The sequence below is a fragment of the Eptesicus fuscus genome, chromosome 5 (assembly GCF_027574615.1).
Source record: "Eptesicus fuscus isolate TK198812 chromosome 5, DD_ASM_mEF_20220401, whole genome shotgun sequence".
In the NCBI taxonomy this organism is placed as follows: Eukaryota; Metazoa; Chordata; class Mammalia; order Chiroptera; family Vespertilionidae; genus Eptesicus; species Eptesicus fuscus.
This window is the reverse complement of record NC_072477.1, coordinates 52,849,799-52,872,343: the sequence shown is the minus strand read 5'-3', so window position 1 is coordinate 52,872,343 and position 22,545 is coordinate 52,849,799. Positions and strand designations below refer to the sequence as shown.

General features: G+C 43.6%; 1 protein-coding gene, 1 long non-coding RNA gene and 1 other non-coding gene across 3 annotated transcripts in view; 1 reads left to right on the top strand and 2 right to left on the bottom strand.

Moving 5' to 3' along the window:
- The window catches only part of ZNF280D (zinc finger protein 280D), a 113,970-nt gene extending 109,287 nt beyond the window's left edge, over positions 1 to 4,683 (bottom strand). The window contains exon 1 of the mRNA XM_008143177.2: positions 4,552 to 4,683. The gene's annotated coding sequence lies outside the window, so the exon portion shown is untranslated. The remainder of the gene's footprint in view (positions 1 to 4,551) is intronic.
- Positions 4,684 to 9,322: 4,639 nt separating this feature from the next.
- On the top strand, positions 9,323 to 17,295 carry LOC129148996 (uncharacterized). Its single transcript, XR_008555991.1, has 3 exons — positions 9,323 to 9,431; positions 16,887 to 17,039; positions 17,163 to 17,295. It is a non-coding gene; the product is annotated as an uncharacterized LOC129148996 (long non-coding RNA).
- On the bottom strand, positions 16,886 to 17,047 carry LOC114232041 (U1 spliceosomal RNA). Its single transcript, XR_003618094.2, has one exon. It is a non-coding gene; the product is annotated as a U1 spliceosomal RNA (small nuclear RNA).
- Positions 17,296 to 22,545: the final 5,250 nt, after the last annotated feature.

The following is a 22,545-nucleotide window of genomic DNA, read 5'->3' as shown; positions in this document are numbered from 1 at the left end:
GCTAAATTACTATATTGGCTGTATTAGCTAGTCAAAATTTTGAATATACCAATCCAAAGAATAAAGTACTAATTTTAAACTGTTATATTCAGTTGATGAACACAACACTAAGAAAAAGCACTTATAAAGCAAGCATTAATTATGTATAAGGCATTGTGTTTAATAACACAAAGAAACAAAATCAACATCATTCCAAATATCACATATTGTTTATCATGGTGTACTAAACCAGAAAAACAGAATGTTCACAATGAAAATAATTGAAATAAAAAGTATTTTTGGTTTAACCTAGTTCACCAAAAGGCCTAAATATTACATCCTGATCCTAGTGTTCCATTCAATCATGTTTTACTATGAAGAATCTCTAAAGGTAAAGTTTGGAAAGATGGGAACAAAAAAAAAATTTGGAACTTCAAAAAATAACTTTCTAAATACTACCTGCATTCATTCAAGATGTAGTACAAAAGGCTGACAAACCTATCGCGACAGTAGGAGAGGCAGACAGGTTTAATGTGTGTGTTGGAAAAGGGTGGACCTCTGTATCTCATTATCCAAATTAATCATTCACCTTCAGTATACTGTCAGAGTCCATAGGAACAACTTTAGGGTATTTTTCTCTTTTTTTCTTTTAGTTTTTTATTTTCTTTCTTGAGCAGTTATAGTTGTAACCTTTAATGTTATCCTGAGATCTTCAAACAGCAAAGGGAAAATTTATTACTTTTAAATAGAATAAAACTATTTTATCTTATGATTACTATGAGTCTACAGAATCCTTTTATAAATCTAAGATACATTATGGGATCTTAGTGATTTCAGTTTTCCTACACCTTGAAATATTTCATTAATTCCATCATCTTAGATTTCACCATTGCACATCAATTATTACCAACTATGCTTTAAAAAAATAAAACTAAAGTAATAAGAAAATAGAAGACTGATTTAGTTGCCTAGAAGGATAATCCATAGATGAAATAAATCATCATTTATATCATCATTTATTTTATATACCATTTTAAAGGAAAGAGGATTTGAGCTTTGAGAGACAAATCACAGGGAAGTACTAACTAGGAAATATATAAAAAATAATGAAATATAATGAAAGACAAGGGTTATTTTAGTTAGGTCTGTTTATGCAAACTCGCTCAGCATCAACTCTCCATCTCAAATGGTAAGAGTGTCTCTTTCCTTCCTGGTATGGGGGAGAAGGGTATGACACAAAAGGAAATTTATGCTCTACTTTAGGCAGACAATGGGAGGGCAGAAAACTCTTTTATCTGTTGATTCTCAATTGCCTTCTGTTCAAACTAACCTTTATGTCAAAGTGGCACATAATTGGATGGCATATCCTGATCCTCTTCATCTGCTTTTAGTTTTCACTGAATACAGTTAAAAATTCAGAACTTCTTATTTTCTACCCATAATAGGACAAAAGAAAATTGACAAAGGAGACATTTCACAATTAGATGACCCTGAAGACCAAGGCAAAGATGGATAGCAAACACTTCAGACTCTAATGACAGAGAAATCTGGGAAACCTCAGACTGAGTCTTCAGATAAGATATCTAAAACAGATTTTCTCCAACTCAACAATCAATGAGTAAACAATATGCTTCTAAGAACTAAAAGTAACTTCTCATCTACTGTCACATATGAACCTGGAACATATTTATCTTGTAAATACTGATTTGAGATATCAAATACTTCCCTAATTAAGTTCTAGCTTATCATTCCTTTTGGGTCTTCATTTTGCATGTACATCATCAATGAAATATTTGAATGTTTTGAAACCTTTGATGGTTCATAATTTTATTGAAGAGAGGGTAGGCATCTTCTTTGCTTCATAATTGCAAGATAATTTCAGTTTTAGATTTGTAGACACCAATTAGAATAATCAATCCAATGAATTAAAAAATTTCTGTATCCTTTTTCCTTCTAGTCGCCATTGTATACATTTGTGTTCAACACTTGTCCACTTCTGAACTGTATCAAGTTGAATTTTAGGACACACACATGAAGGATGAATGGTCATATGCCCTTTTAGCAAACCAACATGGTCTGCATTCTTGTAAATACACTGTATGACTTATTAAGTAATCCTGCCAAAAATATTAAGCCTGATCTATTCAAGGAATACAGGCAATTGAGGGTACAATGTAAACCCAAAGAGAAGAAAACTGTCAATAAAATACAGAATGTGGAATATGCGACAAGATCACTGGCCTAGTCTCTTCAAAAGGTCGATGTCATCACACGCACACACACACAAAGACGGAACAACACTAAATTAAATGAAACTAACAAATGTAATGCATGATTGGATATTGATAAACGATTAAAAAGGCTATTTGGGGAACTACAGGGAAAATGTGAATAATACAAACATATACTAGATTGTAGGAATGATTAACTTTAAGTGATTGTGGCATTGTGGTTATATAGAAAATTGTCCTAACCTTATGATATACATACTGACACATGTACCTTACTGATTACTTCAGTGTGAATCGTCATATCTGCAATGGACTTTTGAGAATGTTCACCAAAGAGAATGTGAAATGAACCCAGTGAGCGAGATGGTTGAGCATCCAAGGAGCCACATGCCCAGGTGGTGGGCTTCATCCCCAGTAGAGGGTGTGCAGGAGACAGCTAATCAATGATGTTCCTCTCTTATCGATGTTCCTATCTATTCCTCTCCCTTCCTCTCTCTAAAAATCACTAAATATATGTTGATTTTTTAAAAATATTGTGAATTGGGTAAATAAAGCAAATGTGGCAAAATGGTAATAACTATTAAAACTTTGGAGTAGGTATGTGTTCAAATGTGCCATCTTCAACTTTTTCAAAGTTTGGGGGTAAAATACGGTAACATGAAAAATTAAAAATAAAATGGTTGCAAGGTTCAAAAATGAATTCTTAAACTGTAAAACAAGTGGCAATTGAGTAGTATCTAAATTTTGTAGGTGAGCCTCCTTGCCTCTTCTCACTACTCACACTCTCTTAAAAAACAGAACATAATTGGACACTAAATGAGGAATCGGAAGACCTAAGGTTCTAGAATTGGCTCTATCACTCCCCAGCCATGAGCTCATTAAAGAACTCTCCCACCCAAGCCGGTTTGGCTCAGTGGATAGAGCATCCGAGGGCAGACTGAAAGGTCCTGGGCTTTGAGTCCTGGGGCACATGCAGGAGACAGCCAATCAATGAATCTCTCTCATCATTGATGTTTCTCTCTCTCTCTCTTCCTTCCTCTCTGAAATCAATAAAAATATATATTTTTTTAAAAAAACACAACTCTCCCAGAGGCTCTTTCCTCACCTTGGTTTCGGGGTAGGTCTCAGGGGGCATCAATGACAGATACAAATGTTAAAGATACTTGTAAGGTTGTTTGCACTAATGTTTTAAAACATCCAAAGCACTTCATTTTCTAAGCAAACCTGCGCCTTCGCAGGCACAGCAAGTGTCTGCTGAAAGACAGCTGGAGCTGGCACAGTAACCCCCCCAATGCAGGACACCTGACAAATGCCCAGAGGCAGCTTCTATACGATAAAACTCGCCTTTCCATTTTCTGTGTAATGGCACTAAAAGGCGTCAAATGCTTAGGACACACACCAAACCTGAAAACCATAAACAAATTAAAAACAGATTATAAATTAGAATTTTTTAAAAAGCACAAAAACTAAATCTTCGCAACACAAAGCGAGAGCCCCGTGGAGGAAGGTCTCCCGTGCCCGTGGGAGCGGGTTCCCTTAGACGTGTGTCCTCTCGAGCGGATTTCTCTTGAAAGCGGGATAACTTGAGACAACTTGGGAGGAAGCCCTCGCATCGCCGGGGCCGGAGGACACCTCCGAGTGAGATCATTCGTTCCGTCTCACGAAGGGAAGCCTGCAAGCCCATTGGAAAACTGTGTCTCCAAGGACACGTTTTCCCTCGGGGCCCTTTTCCTGGAGACAATAAGCCGGGACGGGGCGTCCGCGGCGGAGCAGGGACGTGCCTGGGACCCGAGGAGGGTGTGCGCGGGCCGGGCCGGCCACCTGGGCGGGGACCCTGGGCCGCGGCTCTCCAACGCCCGAGCGTTCGAACCGCCCGTCGTCTCCACCGACGACCAGGAGGCTCCGGGGAAGGCAGCCGCGAGAGGAGCAGGGTCTCCGCCCAACATCAGCACAAAATGCGCGGAGGCGACGGGAGTGGGCTCCAGAGAGAAAAGCCACAACCCGGCTAGGGCCACCCGGGCGCACGGCCTCGGGAAGGGAGGGAGGGAGGCGGAGGAGGAGGCGCAGGAGGCAGCGGCGGCGGCGGCCTGCGCGGCCCCGGCCTGCGCCCCAAGCGGCCGCCGAGCCACGCCGGGATGCCTCCCACGCCAGGGCCGCCGCAAGATGGCGGGCCGCCGGCCGCCGCGCAGCCAGTCCCCGTCCCCGCTCCCTGGCTCCTCTCGGCGACCCGCGCCGGCCTCGACACCCCCAGCCCGGCGCCCCCGGAATGAGGCGGCGCCGGCCGCGCGGGAGGGCCTCTGCCTGCCGCAGCGCGGGGCGGGCGGGGGCGGGGGGCGCTTACCGTGAGCGGAGCGGATCGGCCTGACTGGGGCCCTGAGGAGGAGGAGAAAGAGGAGGAGGAAAAGGAGGAGCGCGAACAACTACACGGCCGCGACGGCGGCGGCTCCCATTGCGGAGCAGGCAGCTGAGCCGCGGGGAGGGGGCCGAGGGGTTCGCGAGGAGCCCGCGCGCTGCCTCATGGGTAGGCTCCGGGTCGGCCTGGCGGAGTCCGGGCTCCCTGTCTTCTCGGCGACCCGGAGGTGGGCTGGCATGTGCGCCGCCTCGCAGGCCCTCGAAGGCCGGCCGCCCCGCCACGCGCCCGCCTGGGGCGAGGCCCTCTGCCTGCCGGTCGGCTCCCCAACCCGCCGGGGGGCAGCATTCCCGAAGTCGGGGCTGCAACGAATCCGAAGGCGTGGAGACGTGCGTGTTGGGGCCGCCCTCTGTGTAACAGCCAGTTCTCGGCAGGCTTGGGAAGGAAGTGTAGGGAGAGGGGCACCACGGAAAAGCAGCACAGTGCCTAAGGCGCGAAGACATCACCCAGGGGAGAAACAGAAGGGAAGTCATGTTCTTTTCATAATTGGCTGATTTTACGAAATTTGTTTCAAACAGACAGTTTTGCTGGTGTCTCCTTTAAATTCCTAACTCTGTCGTATGGATGCCCATAATAACGAGAGAGAAAAAAGTTAAGAGACGTGCACTTAACAAGAACATTTGCCAAGAAACTGCTTGCACACATACTTAATAGACGTTGTGTTCTGACCTGTAAGGAAGGTTTCCTCTCCCAGTTGTCTTCACAATATCAATGGCAGAATGGTCCAGCTCTCAAGAGTGACCTGCATTTGAAATCTTGCCTCTTGTTAGATCCTGAACACACACACACGATCACTGCCCACAACATCCAGTCAACTGAATACTACCATTCCTCCTACCTATTTGAATTAGTTTCTTCTTCCTCATTTTGACTGCTCCAAGCTCTTCCCTGCTGTTTATCATTATAGTTCCTTCCTTACTGATTACCATTCCCAGATCCATCTTCCCAAAAGGTGACTCGCATCACCCCTAGAGGCCTGCCTGGTATGGCTACAAATAACCAGGACCCCTTTTCCCAACTGGGCCAAGGATATCCTACCCAGTTTTCCCTTTCTTGCTCACCTTGAAAATACGCTTTATAGGAAAAGACACAAAAGAATAAAAATAACAAACATGGAAAGCTAAACGTCAAAAATCTTGGCACAATTTTAAGTCATTATATTTCAAATATAGCTCCTAATATTTGAAATATAGTGACTTAGCAAAGCATGTTGAAGTATGAAAGTGAACTTAAGATTTCACTCTGTACTCTAGAGCCTGGTCCTCAATTTGAAGAGACAGAAACTTCAAGTTGTTAGCGCTGTTAACGTAAAAACATTCAAACCTGTAAAAAAATTTTTGTGAGTTTATTTGAGCCAAACTGTCAACAATTGCCAGGAAGCAGAATCTCAACGGATTGGGATAACGCCCCAGAGAATGGTGGTTTTTCATCTATTTTTATACATTGCAGTCAAAGGAGGAGACGTGGGTGGGTTACATGAAATCCATTGGTTATAGATTAGAGAGGCGGGAGAAAGCAAAGTGGGGAAACCTCTAGGATTGGATAAAAAGTAAAATGATAGACATACTTCTTTTACTTAGGTGGGTACAGGATAATTAATAGTCAACAATTAACATGATTATAACAAGGAATTTATGGTGTCCTGTCCTGCTGCCCAGGGCATTTGGTTGTGGCCTGAGGGATCCCGAAAAAGGGAAGTTACAAGTTACCTGACATTGTAAGGATATGTTACCATAGATGCAAAAAGACAGGTATACTCAGTTAAGGTAAAGGTTGGCCTTGTCAGGGAAGATACCGGCCTAGAATACCCACCATAACTGCTTTTAGTTTAATTTCAGACCATCCTTTGTGGTTACTTTAGGTCTGAGATTGCAAGACTGCCATGCAGGCCTTCCCTGAGCTTGTCAGGTCAGCATGCGGCCCCTTTGGTCTGTAACCCTCAGAGCTCATTTAAATCCAGGGGGATGATTCATGCCAACCAAACTAGAGACGAATATATAAACCAAAACCCCAATTTAGTCCTTTTGTTTTCTTTCCTGAAAAACATAACTGCCATGAAGACCAGAAAACTCTGGTCAACACATTGTCACTCAAAAGGAACATTTACATGAGAATCCAAAATATAAAGGATGTCTGATGACTATGCAATCAACACTCAGGAAGTAATTTGGATGATTTGACTTCTCAATCCTTAAAGTTCCTCCCTTGGCTTCTAGAACTTGTGTCTCTTGATTCACTTGACTTACTTTCCACACCTTCCCCTCATTTTTTAAGAGTTTCTCTTCCACTGATTTGTATTTTCTGCCCCTTTCCATTCTGTACATAACTGTCTAAGGCTCCTCATAGTACTCATTCTCCTTAAGTGAGATCATGTTTCAACTGTTCTCTGAGTGTAATAGATATAGGTGATCTCCCAACTTCCATTACACAACTCTGTTCTCTTCCACTCATTCAATTTGGGTGGAAATACCACCCCCACCCCCAACTCCAAAATTGATCCCACTAGCCTAAAACTATCAGAATCACCCGTTCCTCCCTTGGAACCAGGTTTTTGTTTCAAAAGTCAATCGGAGTGAAGCACAGGACTTTTGTGTCAACAAAAGAGAAGAATTTTCTTTCTCTGGATGATATGGTGTTCAAGTGTGAATACTGGAAGAGTTACAAACTTTTTTTTTTTTTTTTTGCTACTTGGGAGAGCCAACTGAGAATAAGACTTAACATGCAAGCCCTAACTGGTTTGGCTCAGTGGATAGAGCGTCGGCCTGTGGACTCAAGGGTCCCAGGTTTGATTACGGTCAAGGGCATGTACCTTGATTGCGGGCACATCCCCAGTAGGGGGTGTGCAGGAGGCAACTGATTGATATTTCTCTCTCATCGATGTTTCTGGCTCTCTATCCCTCTCCCTTCCTCTCTGTAAAAAAAATCAATAAAATATATATTTAAAAAAAAAAAAAAGACTAACATGCGAGGGAGAGCTGGGCGAATCAATCACAGGGGAGAATCATCATAAACTTTCAAATCAAACCCAACATGAACCCATCCTACCTCTGGACTTCTCTGTTATATGGGCAAATAAATTCCCTTTCTGTTTAAGCTGAAGGAGTCCAGAATAAGCCACTGTAGCATAAAAATTATTTTTAGCTAAAGGCATTTGAATTCCTGAAATCCCTTATCTGCCTTAAAGGCAGAGCCTCCCCACAAAAAAACAAACACAATTATCATAAATCTCCTCCCTGGGAGCAACTAGGAAAGATTGATTCATATCTTTAGAAACCATGAGAATTGTCACCACACCTAAACCACAACATTGTCACAAACTATCTACAATCTATTCCCCTAAGGGCCCATTTATCTTTCCTAAAAGTTTCTTGTTTTCCTTCTTTCCCCCTTCCACCTTCTAAAAAGTGCTTTGTTTTCACATGTCCTTTTACCCCTCCCCTTCACCTATTGAAAGGATATATAAGTCCCAATTCTAATGTCCCCTGTGATTCACATTTCTTTGTGAAGTCCCCTACATAGTATGTGATTAAAATGTTTTTTCTCTTGCTAGCCTGTCTTTTGTCAGTTTCATTCACAAGCCTCCCAAAACTAAATCTAAGAAGGTAGAGGAAGAGATTTTCCTTTCTGACAAAGCCTATTTGAGTTGGGTTTTCTGTTCCTGCAACTGAAAGGAACTGTGGTGTAAACAATGATAAATATTTACCATCTTTTTTTTTTTTCTTGTGTACCTAGGAAACCCACAGTTCCTAGCTCCCTTACTTACACATTCTGGCCAGTGGAATGCAGACAGAAGCAGTGGTTGCCCAATCTAAGCCTGACCCTTAAAACTTTCAGTGATTTATAGTTCCTTTTTGTTGTTTATACATCAGTCTGCCAGATACAGAAAACTCTAAGGCTGAGGAACTAATGGATGAAAGCAAGAAGAGATGTAAGGACCCTGGGATTCTTTTTATTTTTATCCTCACCTGAGAATGATATGCTTTCATTAATGAGAGAGAGAGAGAGAGAGAGAGAGAGAGAGAGAGAACTATCAATGTGAGAAAGAAACATTGAGAGGTTGCCTCCTACACACATCCCAACCACTGATTAAATTGGCAACCTAGCTATGTGCCCTTTCTTGGAATCGAACCTGCAACATATTGGTGTATGGGATGATACTCCAATATACCACCTAGCCAAGGCAACACTGTTATCTTACCTAATATCTTACCTAACAATAGAGAAACATGTAAATTCACTGTACCTCCACTATGCCCACAGCCAATCAGAGTGAGTATGCATATTAACCCAACAAAGATGGAGGTTAATTTGCATACATACCTGGGTCCCCAGAACCTCCTTGGCACCCAGGTCACTCCCAGCTGGCCATCGGAGGGGCCGAGCCTGCGATTGGAGGGGCGGCGCATGGCGGGGGGGGGGGGGGGGGGGGGGGGGGAGAGATAGGAGGGGCGCTTCCCAAGCCTAAAGCCTGGGTCTTGGGAAGGGGCCGAGCCTGCGACCAAATGCAGACCATCCAGAAGTCAGCGCTGGGTTGCCCAGCTGCAGCCTGGCGACCCAGCACTGACTGCCTAGGTGGCTGAGACCCAGAAAGTGAGTCAGGGTCTGAGCTGCAGCCTCAGTGGAAGCTGTTGATCAGTGTACTTACCTCTCTCTCTCTCTCCCTCTTTCTTTCTGATCTTCCCCAGCAGCCAGGCTTTTCTTTCTCTCCCGGCCTCAGAGGGGGCTGCTGCTAAGCCCCGCCTCTTTGATCAGGCCCAGAGATAGGCTTGGAGATGCTGACTGGCATAGGAACTAACCAATCAGTACAAAAGGTGGGTGCTGTGGGGAACCAATTGCTGCCTAGGAGGCGGAGCTTCTGACACTGACTGGCATAGGAACTGACCAATGAGAAACAAAGGTGGGTGCTGTGGGGAGCCAATGGCTGCCTAGGAGGCGGAGCTTTTGATGCTGACTGGCATAGGAACCGACCAATCAGAACGAAAGGTGGGTGCTGTGGGGAGCCAATGGCTGTCTAGGAGGCAGAGCTTTTGATGCTTACTGGCATAGGAACCGACCAATCAGAACTAAATTGGACAGCAGAGGAGGGCAGTTAGGGGTGATCAGGCTGGCAGGCAGAAGCAGTTAGGGGCAAGCAGGCAGGCAGGCAGGTGAGCAGTTAGGAGCCAGTGGTCCCAGACAGTGAGAGGGATGTCTGACTGCCGGTTTAGGCCCAATCCCTGGGATCAGACCTAAAATGGCTATCGGACATCCCACAAGGGGTCCCCAATTGGAGAGGGTGCAGGCTGAGTTGAAGGAATCCCCCCTCCTTGCATGAGTTTCGTGCACTGGGCCTCTAGTTCTTAATGATTGAATGAGCACATCCACCACACTCATTGGGCTGATTAGAGCAAAACATAAACCTTTGTTGGGTTATGACACTGAGATTTGAAGGTTGTTATGTCAACATAAGAAACCTCCGATCCTGTAGAAACAAATTTTAAGTGCTTATTTGAGCCAAGCTGACCTATGCTGGGGAGCAAGATCTCAAATGCTCCAAAGAATAACAGTTTTGAAGCTTCTTTTATGCATTTTGAAATTTAGGAAGGAAACTATGCAAGGTAGGGATTGGATTACAGGATAGTTAACAATATTATGTGCTCTTTTGAGGATGGTTATTTCAAAGGTGTGTTAACCTAGATGACCAGAAACAATGGTTGGAGTTTGTTTAGGCCAAAGATGAACCTTTTACTAAAGAAGTTATATGCCAGGTTTCAAGATGGTGGTGGAGTAGGTTTATCTTTCTTGGTCCCAGAAACAAACTGGAAATAAAACTAAATTGGGGAACATTCACCCTGAATTACCAACTGAAGACTAGCTGAAGAGGAGCCTTCTAACAAGGAAGGGCAGAAACCACTTTTAGACTGGTTGGAAGGGCAGGGTCTCGAGAGGGGCTGGCCCAACTCCCACAGGTGGCAGGCTGAGGGGTGAGGAGGAAGATCTCGGCTTCTGGGGGGAAGAGGGAGGGTTCCCTGAGAGGATTGAGGTCCAGACCCCAGGCTGAGCTTCCCATGCCAAAGCACAAGAGCCTTGAACAGCAGCCGGCATACCATCCAGTGCTGAAAGGTGGTGGAGCCACTACCAGGGAAAAAGCTTTGTTGGAGACAAAGCCACTTTTTTTTTTTTTTTAATCAAAGCACTAGATTTTTGTTTGCAGCCACTCACCTGAGGCTTTGGTGGAGGGAGGGCAGTGCAGACAGGAGTCATCTGAGGAGAGGCTGGGGTGGGAGGCATTGGGGGGAGCAGTAAAAAAAACCGCAGCTAGAAGACCTGCACTCAGTCATACCCCTTACTGCAGCAGCCATTTTTCCTGAGAGGCTCAAGCCCCTCCAAGCAATAACAGCCTACAGAAAGGCAAATACCCTTGAAGATACAGCTTGCCCCACCCTCAGGAATCCCACTTGCCCCGCCTTGCATCTCGATCCTTGCTGAGGAAGCAAAAGCAGAGGCCAAGCCTATTGGTCTGGACAGTCTCAGGCCATCAGTGGCTGGCTTTGGGGTGGGGCCATTCCCCCACTATCCAAGAACCTGATTGGTACCTCTGCTTCACGGAGAGCTGATAGAAACTTGCAGCTTCCAGCAGTCCCCACTGGATTGCATATGAGGGGCTCCGCCCTGCTGATATCAGGGAAATATTCTGAGACAGACTCAAATGTGTGGCTCTGGGATGGGGGAACATACCCACCATCTTCCCTGAAATCTGAAGGGGATCTCCCCCTCACATGAAACCCAGAGGTGTCATCCTCCTAATTCCACCAAAGCCCTTTCAGAAACAGTCTTTCCAGTGACTAAGTTTGACAGCTGACTGGCATGGAGGCAGAGCTCAAGTGCCTTGGGATATTTGCTGATTGGTCCCTGGACCCCCATGCTGCTAACAAGCTGATCCTAGAGTGCAGATTGGCCCCTTCAGCAAGCCAAGCCCTGTGGAGGCAGCCATCAACTGTGGATCATTGAAGCTTCCAACAGGTTGCCCGGAGCCAAACATGGACAGCTTCTGACAGTGGCTAGCACCAAAGTACCTCCCAGGAGACCCAGAAATGGCATACAAACCAGCCTCAGTCAACATAAGGGCAGGATCCAAAGGTAGCTCTCATGTGGCACAAAACTTTGTTAAGACAAACTCCACTTGGCATTTGTTTTTTTGTTGTTTTTTTTTGCATTATTTTCTTTTTCATTGCTTTGTTCTTAATTTTGTCTCTCTTTGGTCTTTCATAACTTTTATTCTTCTCTTTCCTTTTCTTACTCTATTTTTTGTTCTTTCTCCTTTCTTTTCTTTTTTCCTTTTCTTATTTTTCTCTTTTGTCTTTCTCTTTTTTCCTTTTCATAAATTTTTCTTTCCTCTTTTATACCATTTTCCTTTTCCTATTCTTTATTCTCTCCTTTCTTTCCTTTCATATTCTTTTTCTTCCACTTTTTAAAAAAATATATTTTATTGATTTTTTTACAGAGAGGAAGGGAGAGGGATCGAGAGTTAGAAACATTGGTGAGAGAGAAACACTGATCAGCTGTCTCCTGCACACCTCCTACTGGGATGTGCCTGCAACCAAGGTACATGCCCTTGACCAGAATCGAACCTGGGACCCTTCAGTCCGCAGACCAACGCTCTATCCACTGAGCCAAACTGGTCAGGGTTTTTCTCCCACTTTTTTCATCTCATATCTTTTTTCTTTACTTATATTCTTGTTCACTTTTGTTTTTCCTAATTCTCTTTCCTTTGGTGATATTGCTGTTGTATGGGGTCTTTTTGTATGTTTTTGTTTTGTTTCTTGTTTTGTCTGTCAGCACCTGCAGAACAACTCACATTATATGGTTGGTGCTGAGCCTCACAGTCAGCCAGCCTGTGGGAAGATCCCACCTGTGAATGGGACAACAAAAATCAAGACCCAACAACATAAGGATAGATGAAATAATCCACACAAGGGAAATTCCTAGAGGATCCAGGTCAGGAGATCAAAGACACTCACCACTAAGTCCCAAAGGATACTTCTTACATAAGGCCATCCCATGAAAACTGGGAGGCATAGCAATTCTAATACATAGAATCAAACACAGAGACAGCAAAATGGGGAGACAAAGAAACAAATCCCAAATGAAATGGAGGCAAGTAATTTATCAGGTATATAATTCAATGTAAAGGTTATAAGCATGCTCAAGGAACGTAGTGGAAACTACAACAGCATGGAATGGGAAGTAGAAACCATGAACAAGAACTAATTGGAAATGAAGAATACCATATCAGACATCAAGAATACACTGGAAGGAATTAAAACTAGATTGAATGAAGTTTTGGATCAAATTAGTGATGTGGAAAACAAGGTGAGAAAAACACCCATTAGAGCAGGAAAAAAAGTTTTTTTAAAGCAGGAGGATAGCTCTTTTTGGGGCAACATGAAATATAACAAAGTCTGAATCATAGGGTGTCCAGAAGGCGAAGAATATGAGCAAGGAATAGAGAATCTATTTAAAGAAATAATGACAGAAAACTTCCCTAACCTGGTGAAGGAAAAAGTCACAGAAGTTCGGGAAGTGTAGAGAGTCCCAATCAAGAGGAATACAAAGAACTGGTCATTGTGGCTCAGTGGTTGAGCATTGACCCATGAAGAAGGAGGTCACAGTTTGATTCCTGGTCAGGGCACATGCCTGGTTTTTGGACTCAAACCCCTGTAGGGGTGTGCAGGAGGCAGCCAATCAATGATGCTCTCTCATCATTGATTATTCTATCCCTCTCACCTTCTCTCCCTCTCTTTCCTCTCTCTGAAATTAGTAAAAACGTGTGTGTGTGTGTGTGTGTGTATGTGTGTGTGTGTGTGTGTTTAAAAAAGAAGAATACTAAGAGACCCACACTAAGACACATCATAATTAAAATAACAAATATTAAAGATAAAGCAAAAATCTTAAAGACAGCAAGAGAGAGACAGAAAGTTACCGACAAGGGAGTTCCCATTAGAGTGTCAACTGATTTCTCAACAGAAATACTTCAGGCCAAAAGGGATTTACTCAAAGTAATGAAAAGCAAGGAACTGAATCCAAGACTACAGTATCCAGCAAGGCTGCATTTAAAATGGAAGGCGAAAATGCACGGCCAGTGTAGCTCAGGGTTGAGCATTGACTTATGAATCAGAAGGTCACAATCCGATCCCTAGTCAGGGCACATGCCTGAGTTGTAGGCTTGATCCCCAGAGGGGATTGCAGGAGGCAGCTGATCAATGATTCTCAGTCATCATTGGTGTTTCGATCTCTTTCTCCCTCTTCCTTCCTCTCTGAAACCAATAAAAATATTAAAAATAAAATAAAAATGATAGACCACATGTTAGGACACAAAATAAGTCTTAACAAATTCAAAAATATTTAAATCATATCAAGCATCTTCTTAGACCACAATAGCATGAAACTGGAAATCAACTATAATAAAAAAGACTCAAAAACATTCAAACATATGGAAGCTAAGTAGCATGTTATTAGACAATGAATGGATTACCAAGGAGATCCTGCACATCCTCTACTAGGGATTGGGGCATGTGCCTTGACCAGAAATCCAACCAGTAACCTTTGGGTGCATGGGACAATGCCCAGCCAACTGAGTCACACCGGCTAGGGCTGTTGGTGATTTTTAAGTGTGATTTGCAAGGTACTACCAGAAAGAGATTAGCATAGAATAGAATTAACTGTTTTACAAGCAGAAATGAAAGGGAATAGAGAAAGTCTCACATTTGGGGGCTTTGCAGGGTTGGAAAACACATTACTTCCAAAGAGAGAGATGCCTTTAAAAGGCTTTGAGCAAAAAAGCCCTAGTAGGATTTCAACAAAATGACTCAGCCCTTAGGACAAGATCAGATTACACATGGTGTATCTGAGAGCAACTATTGTTGCATATAGCCTCAAAGTAGCAGCTATTATTTTTTCCCCAGCTTTACTGAGGTATAACTGACCAAAAAATTGATACACTTAAAGCAGGCGTCCTCAAACTACGGCCCGCAGGCCACATGCGGGTGTTTTTGCCGTTTTGTTTTTTTACTTCAAAATAAGATATGTGCAGTGTGCATAGGAATTTGTTCATAGTTTTTTTTAAACTATAGTCCGGCCCTCCAATGGTCTGAGGGACAGTGAACTGGCTCCCTGTTTAAAAAGTTTGAGGACCCCTGACTTAAAGTGTATACCATGATGATTTTAAATATATATCCATTGTGAAATGATTACCACAATCAGGGTAATTAACACAGTCATCACCTCACATAGTTACTGTGTGTGTGTGTGTGTGTGTGTGTGTGTGTGTGTGTGGTGAGAAAGCTTAAAATCTACTCCCTTAGCAAATTTCAAATATACAATACCGTACGTATTATGCTGTGCATTAGATTCTTAGAACTTAGTCATCTTTTAATTGAAAGCTTATACCCTTTACCAGCATCTCCCCAAAGCAGCAGCAATTAAATTGAGAGAGAGAGATTTGGTAAAGAAAGTAGAGAAATAAGGCAGCTTTTAGAACTATGTCTCCAGAGGGAATATTGGTGGTGCTTCAACCATTACTCCTGGACATTTATCCACCTTTCTGGGGTGCTCCCTTTGCAGCAAGTTTCATTGGGCTTTTACATTCAACAGCCGGGATCTGCAGCTCTTCTTTAGAGAGCTACACTTAGGCTATTGGAGTCACTTTGCCTGCCTTCACAGAGACTGGAAGTACCTGGGGATTTATATGCTTTGGGCCAGCTCTTAACCAAGGACTGATAAATGCAGGATTGTGAAAGCTCTAATTCCCCTGACTTAGATGGGAACAACTTTGAGACATAATTTACACTCCAGAACTCCCCTATAGAGTCAAGCTGACGCTACCCTCTGGGTCTTCTCTAACGTTGTACCCTTGCCTACGTGCATAGTCAACTATTACTCAAGCTCCAAAGCCACCCTTCAGCTTTGTGATGCTTGGGTCTGGGAATCTTCAAACCAATTTTTTGCTTTGCCAGCTGCTCCCTGTTAGGTTCTGCTAATAGAGAGCACTAAAAGGAGACTGCAAGGCTGTAGGAGGAAGAAGGGATTGCTCCTTCCTGTTTACTTCTAATTGCTTTATGTTCCTAATGAGGAATAGTGAAGAAGAAAAATGAGTCACTATAGTAAAGCTACTGAATTACTAAAATCAAGTAGGTTGAGGCATGAGGAGACGATTCTGTTCTTGTTTTAACTAGCTTGAAAACTTAACTTTTGAACTTTCCAATCCTATGTCAAAGCCTGGGTATACATCAAACCTCCATATAACCCTCTATTTACGCCCCCCCCCCCCAAAGAGGGTAAGTGGGCATCATATAACCTGTTGAGAGCCTGAATAGAACAAAAAAGGCAGAGGAAGGGTGAATTTGTTCTCTGTTTGAGCTGGGATGTCCACTTTCTCCTGCCCTCAGATATCAATGCTCCTGATTCTTGGGCCTTTGGCCTCAGACCAGGGCTTATACCACCAACACCCCTGGTTTTCAACCTTTGGATTTGTACTGAATTATACCACTGGCTTTCCTGGTTCTCTAGCAATATATATATATATATATATATATATATATATATATATATAGAGAGAGAGAGAGAGAGAGAGAGAGAGAGAGGTTTATAATATTTTATATACGTAATTTTGTGTCTCTCATTCTTCTCACTTCCTAACAAGAGTGTATTGTACAGTTATTCACTTCTACCATTATATATTGGGTATAAGTCTGGTGGGAGGAGTAGATTGCTTGTCTTTTTAGTTCAGAGGACATCAAACCAAGAGAATTCACATCTAGATCTGATGGAAAGATCTGTGCACCATCTGGGATTTTAAACAGATGTAATGACTCATGGGCCTTTAGGCTATATCCTTTGGCGATGGATTACTACTGTAAGAGAACAGGAGAAAAACTGATATTTGGGGCCAGAAGAGTGGATCAAGGCAGAGACAATTACTTAATTTCCTCCTTTGAACATTTTCCATTCCTCACACATTCAAGTGGCAGTATATAATTGGTTCAGGTCAATGGAAGGTCATCAGAAGCAATTTGAACCAATGCTACTTGAAAGTGTGGTTCAGAGAACAGTATCATTCTATGACTTGTTTGTTTCTGGTCCATAACAAGGTACATATAGCAAATCAAAGTGTTTAGAAACTTTTAAAGAAATTTGACGTTCTAACATTTGATTGACGTTTACAAAAGTAATAATTTGCAACAGGATGGAAGGTTTTCTATTTTTTTATTTTATTTTTTGTATGCCAGCGGAGAGCACTAATGCAGTCTCCTACTATCACAAATTGTGCAGTTGAGTTTCCCACAACTGGGGGAGTCACAGGGGTCAGCACATCAGGAGTGCAATGGATAAGGCTCGCCCTGGGAAAACCACCTTCATGATTATGGCATCTCCCCTGCCAGGTAAGTATTGGAAGGTTTTTTTTTAAGTGGTCCTTTGCTACAGATAGTTTGAGAAGCCATATTCGAACTTCTACCCTGACGTCTAAACCCTCAACATTCTTTCAAGATCTTTTTGTCCTTTAGGTTCAGAGGATCCACCATGGTATTTTGAAGGCCTAGAAGATGGTAGAAGTAACCTGGGTAGAGGTAACATGGGGCTTCTGAATGATGATGGAACAGAAACACCTCCCACAACAAATACATCAATCTATACTAGACTATGAGGGGAGAAAGAAATAAACCTAAAAATGTTAAGTCACTGAGATTTGGGGGTTATTTGTTTGAGTAGCTAATATTGGTTACCTAAATATATTGTTACTGAATTTTCCTATGACATTGACTTTAACCTCTGTACTCCTGATTCCTGAATTTAGATCTTCAGAGCACATCCCTCTCAAAAGCCTTAGAGTCATATAGCCAATCACATACTCAATAATCCTATTTGGATGTTTTACAGGGTCTAAAAAGTCAACATTTCTAAACCTTAATCTATTATGCTCCTACTTTTTCCCCTTCTCAATTCCATTCTGTTGAACCATATAGCCATTCCTCTGATTGTCCAACCCTGAAATGTAGGGGTAATCTCAATTTACCATAACCATACAATTTACCAATCCTATACTAAGTTCTGAAGATGCTACATTCTTTACCTCTTCCTAAGCCATTTCCTACCCTTGATTTGTTCTTCTACTCTATCTCAAGTGAGATCTTCTATTGTATACTCCTGGAATTACTTCCTCCTGTTGTCATAAAATCACCTTCTAAAAAGCAAATATAAGTATTCACTACCCATGCTTTAAAAATACATCAATTTTTTTACATAGTCCTTGAGATAAAATTCATGCTCATTAACATGGTGTACTAATACTATGGATTGGATATTTCAATCTCCATTCTACTCGCCTTCTAATTGGAGATTATGGAAAGTTGATAGCTATATTCCCCATAAAGCCTTGCCACAAGAGTTCTAGATGTGGTTGGTTCTGCCAATCTGATGCACTTGCACTAAATTTGGAAGATGAAAATGAAATAGAAGCTGTCTTCTGTTATTATAGCTACTACTGGCAAACATGATTATGAAAATGTGAGTGTTAGAGGCAATTGCAATGGAGTAGCTGAGTTCTGGTATCTATTCACCAGTTCCATGGATGTGAGAGCAATTGAGGCAACATGAATGGCAGCAGCGGCAGCTTCCTGACCCCTAGATCTCAGCTATGAAATCATAGCAGTTCCTTGACTTCTATTCCTCCAGCCCTTCCACTAATATTTTATGTATTAAACTAGAGGCCTGGTGCACAAAATTCGTGCACAGGGAGGGGGGGTGTCCCTCAGCCCAGCCTGCACCCTCTCCAATCTGGGACATCCCTCTCACAATCCAGGACTGTTGGCTCCCAACTGCTCGCCTGTCTGCCTGCCTGATTGCCCCTAACCGCTTCTGCCTGCCAGCCTGATCACCCCCTAACCACTCCCCTGCCAACCTGATAGACACCTAACTGCTCCCCTGCCAGCTCGATTGCCCCTAACTGCCCTCCCCTGCCAGCCCAGTCACCCCTAACTGCCCTCCCCTGCCGGCCTGGTCACCCCTAACTGCTCTCCTCTGCTGGCCTGGTCCCCCTCAACTGCCCTCCCCTGCAGGCCTGGTTACCCCCAACTGCCCTCCCCTACAGGCCTGGTCTCCCCCAACTGCCCTCCCCTGCAGGCCTGGGTCCCTCCCACCTGTCCTTCCCTGCAGGCCTGGTCACCCCCAACTGCCCTCCTCTGCTGGCCCGGTCACCCCTAACTGCCCTCCTCTGCAGGCCTGATAGCCCCCAACTGCCCTCTCTTGGAGGCCTGGTCCCTCACAACTGCCATCTCCTGCTGGCCTGATCGCCCACAACGGTCCTCCCCTGCCGGCCATCTTGTGGTGGCCATCTTGTGTCCACATGGCGGCAGCCATCTTTGACCACATGGGGGTGGCCATCTTGTGTGTTGGAGTGATGGTCAATTTGCATATTACTCTTTTATTAGCTAGGACACCTTTCTAAAATACCTAAAGTATTAAATGCCTGTATTAAATACCTTTTTAAAATACCTAAAGTAGTTTCTATTTCCTACATACACATCCTGACCAACTAACATGATATACAAGGCTTTTCATGATCTAGTCCCCATTTTTCTTACAAATCTCTTGATGCTCTTTCCCCCTGCCACTCCATACACATCCACCTCCATGTACTGTAGCTCAGCCAGGCTGAACTACTTTCAGATCTTCAAATGTGCTGTTTTCCTTATTCATGTTACCTGTCTTCAACTTTCTAACTCATTTATTCAAGATTCAACTTGAACCTTACCAACTCTGGAAAGCCTTCCTAATATCTCTGCCCTCATCTGTGGGCTTATAGTTGAAATTTCTCTCTCTTTTTTTTTTTTTCTTGCCACATCAGATCTGAGTTCATTACATATGTTTGAGACAATCCCCATTCTTATGGGGCAGAGACTTCCACCTCTGTAGAAACTGGATATGCCAGCTCCTTGCTTTCCCACCTCCCTTGTAGTTAGGAATGTGCACATGATCTAGGATCTACCAATAGGACACATCTACTCCAGATTATGAATTAGAAGGTAATGGCATGAAAAAGCCTGTGTGTGTGTGTGTGTGTGTGTGTGTGTGTGTGAGACAGAGTGTGTGTGCACACGTGCACATGCACGCACGCGTTTGCATAGAGTAGCAGTAGAGAAGTCACCTTACCCAGTTTCTATAGTGCCAGGAATTGTAGCAACTGTGGTGTGGGCAGTGTGAGCTTGAGTGTTCTTGCTACTGGCAAAAACAACAGTGTCCTCTCCAGTAGGACACTGTGTGATTTTGGAAGTAATTCCTGGCTGCATGGTTTTCAAGACTTCCAGGAGACTTTAGGGGCTAAGAACTCCTAAATAAATTAATTTTCTGCTTAAATAAGGCAGAATCTGTTTCTATTGCTTACAACCAAGAACTTTGATTTATATAATATTCTTTTCGGTCTCCCAGAAAGAAACTCACTATAGACTGATTCATTTGCCTCTCAGCATAACCATTATTGCTTGTCTCATTTTCGGTTCCTATAAGTGTATTCCTAGTATCACATGAGCTCACTCATCTAGGGGAAATGATGAACAACATAGACTGAAGTACAAGAACAGCATTGATCAGACTGTCAGACCTCAGAGAGAAGGTCGGGGAGGGTGGGGACAAGGGAGATAGATCAACCAAAGGACTTGTGTGCTTGCATATGAGCCTAACCAGTGATCACGGACAACAGGGGGATGGGGGCATGCGTGTGGGGGGGTTTGGGATGGGAATGGGGGGAGTTGATGACAAATATGTGATACCTTAATCAATAAAGTAATTAAAAATATATAAAATAAAAAATATTCTTTTTGGTCTCTTCCATTGCACTTCACATGTGTGAGTTTGGGTTATTGTTCAGCAAATATTTCCTCCTGTATACTCTAAGTATACTTTTCTGCCCTATTTGTGTTGTGCTTGATCATAAATTTTGCTTTGGCCAGTGAGATGTCAGCATCTGTAATTTAAACAAAGATTTAAAATATGCTTGGATGTTGCACTCCAATAATGAGAAGAGCATATCCCAGGTGGTTGGTGGTTATTCAGCCTGGGGCCCAGAGTGAGACACAAGAAGCAAACCACATACTTCAAGCAGCTGCTGATTCAAAGACAAGGGACACCTGGAGCTACTCTGAACCTGATCTTCATTGTCAAGCTCAGAACCTGGAGCCTAGAGTCTCTCACAGACCTATGAGCAGGGGAATATGCTTGCTATTTTAAGTCACTGCATTCTTTTTATTGTTTTAAATTGAGGTAGAATTGACATAAAACATTATATTAGTTTCAGGTGTACAATATAATGATTCAGTATTTGTATATATTGCAAAATGCTTACCACAATAGGTCTAGTTAACTACTGTAATTATACATAGTTACAAAAGGTTTTTTCTTGTGATGAGAACTTTTAAGATTTATTCTCTTAGTAACTTTGAAATATGCAATACAGAATTATTAACTATAGTCACCATGCTGTACATTTCACTCTCATAACTTATTTATTTTATGACTGAAGTTTGTACCTTTTGACTCCCTTTACTCATTTTACCTCCCTCTCTGGCTCTGCCAACCACTAATCTATTCTCTGTTTCTATGAGTTTAGTTTTAGAGTTTAGATATCATTGAGATAATACAATATTTGTCTTTCTCATTCTGATTTATTTCACTTATCATTATGCCCTCAGGGTTCATTCCTATGATCACAATTTTATTCCTTTTTATGTCTAAATTAGAGGACCAGTGCACGAATTCATGCACCAGTGGGGTCCCTTGGCCTGGCCTGTAGGATTGGGCTGAAACCGGCTCTCTGACATCCCCTGAGGGGTCCCGGATTGCAAGAGGGCGCAGGCCAGGCCAAGGGACCCCACTGGTGCACAATGGGGGCCGAGGAGGGCTGTGGGAGTTTGGCCAGCCAGGGAGGGGCCACAGGAGGACCCCAGCAGCAAGCTAACCTACTGGTTGAAGTGTCTGACCCTTGGTGGTCAGTGCATGTCATAGCAACTGGTCAACCAGTCTACTGTCTGCCCCCTGGTGGTCAGTGTATGTCATAGAGACAGGTCGACTGGTCGACTGTCTGCCCCCCAATGGTCAGTGCACGTCATAGTGAGCGGTTGAGTGGCCTTAGCATATCATTAGCATGTTACGCTTTGATTGGTTGAATGGACTACTAGACGACCAGATACTTAGCATATTAGGCTTTAATTATATAGGATAACATTCTATTATATATGTACTAGAGGCCCAGTGCATAAAATTCATGCACGGGGTGGGGGGTGACCCTCAGCCCAGCCTGCACCCTCTCCAATATGGGACCCCTCGAGGGATGTCTGAATGCCCATATAGGCCTGGTGGGATCGGGCCTAAACGGGCAGTCAGACATCCCTCTCACAATCCAGGACTGCTGGCTTCCAACTGCTCACCTGCCTGCTTGCCTGATTGCCCTTAACTGCTTCTGCCTGCCAGCCTGACCAACCCCTAACCACTCCCCTGCCAGCCTGATCATGCCTAACTGCTCCCCTGCTAGCCTGTTTGCCCCTAACTGCCCTCCCCTGCCGGCCTGGTCACCCCTAACTGCCCTCCCTTGCCAGCCTGGTTGCCCCCCACTTCCCTCCCCTGCAGTCCTGGTCGCCCACAACTTCCCTCTCTTGCCAGCCTGGTTGCCCCTAAGTGCCCTCCCCTGCAGGCCTGGTAGCCCCTAACTGTAGAGGGCCATCTGGGAAGGCACATGGGCAATTTTCTTTAATTATCATCAACTGAACTCAGGGCGTATGCAGAGCCACGCCCTGGGAACATGCTTCCCCAATAAGGCTGGACATGTTAATCAGTTCTGACTTCATAGCAGCCCAGGTGTTGGCAGGGGTGGGACTAGAGATGTAAATCTAGGCCTAT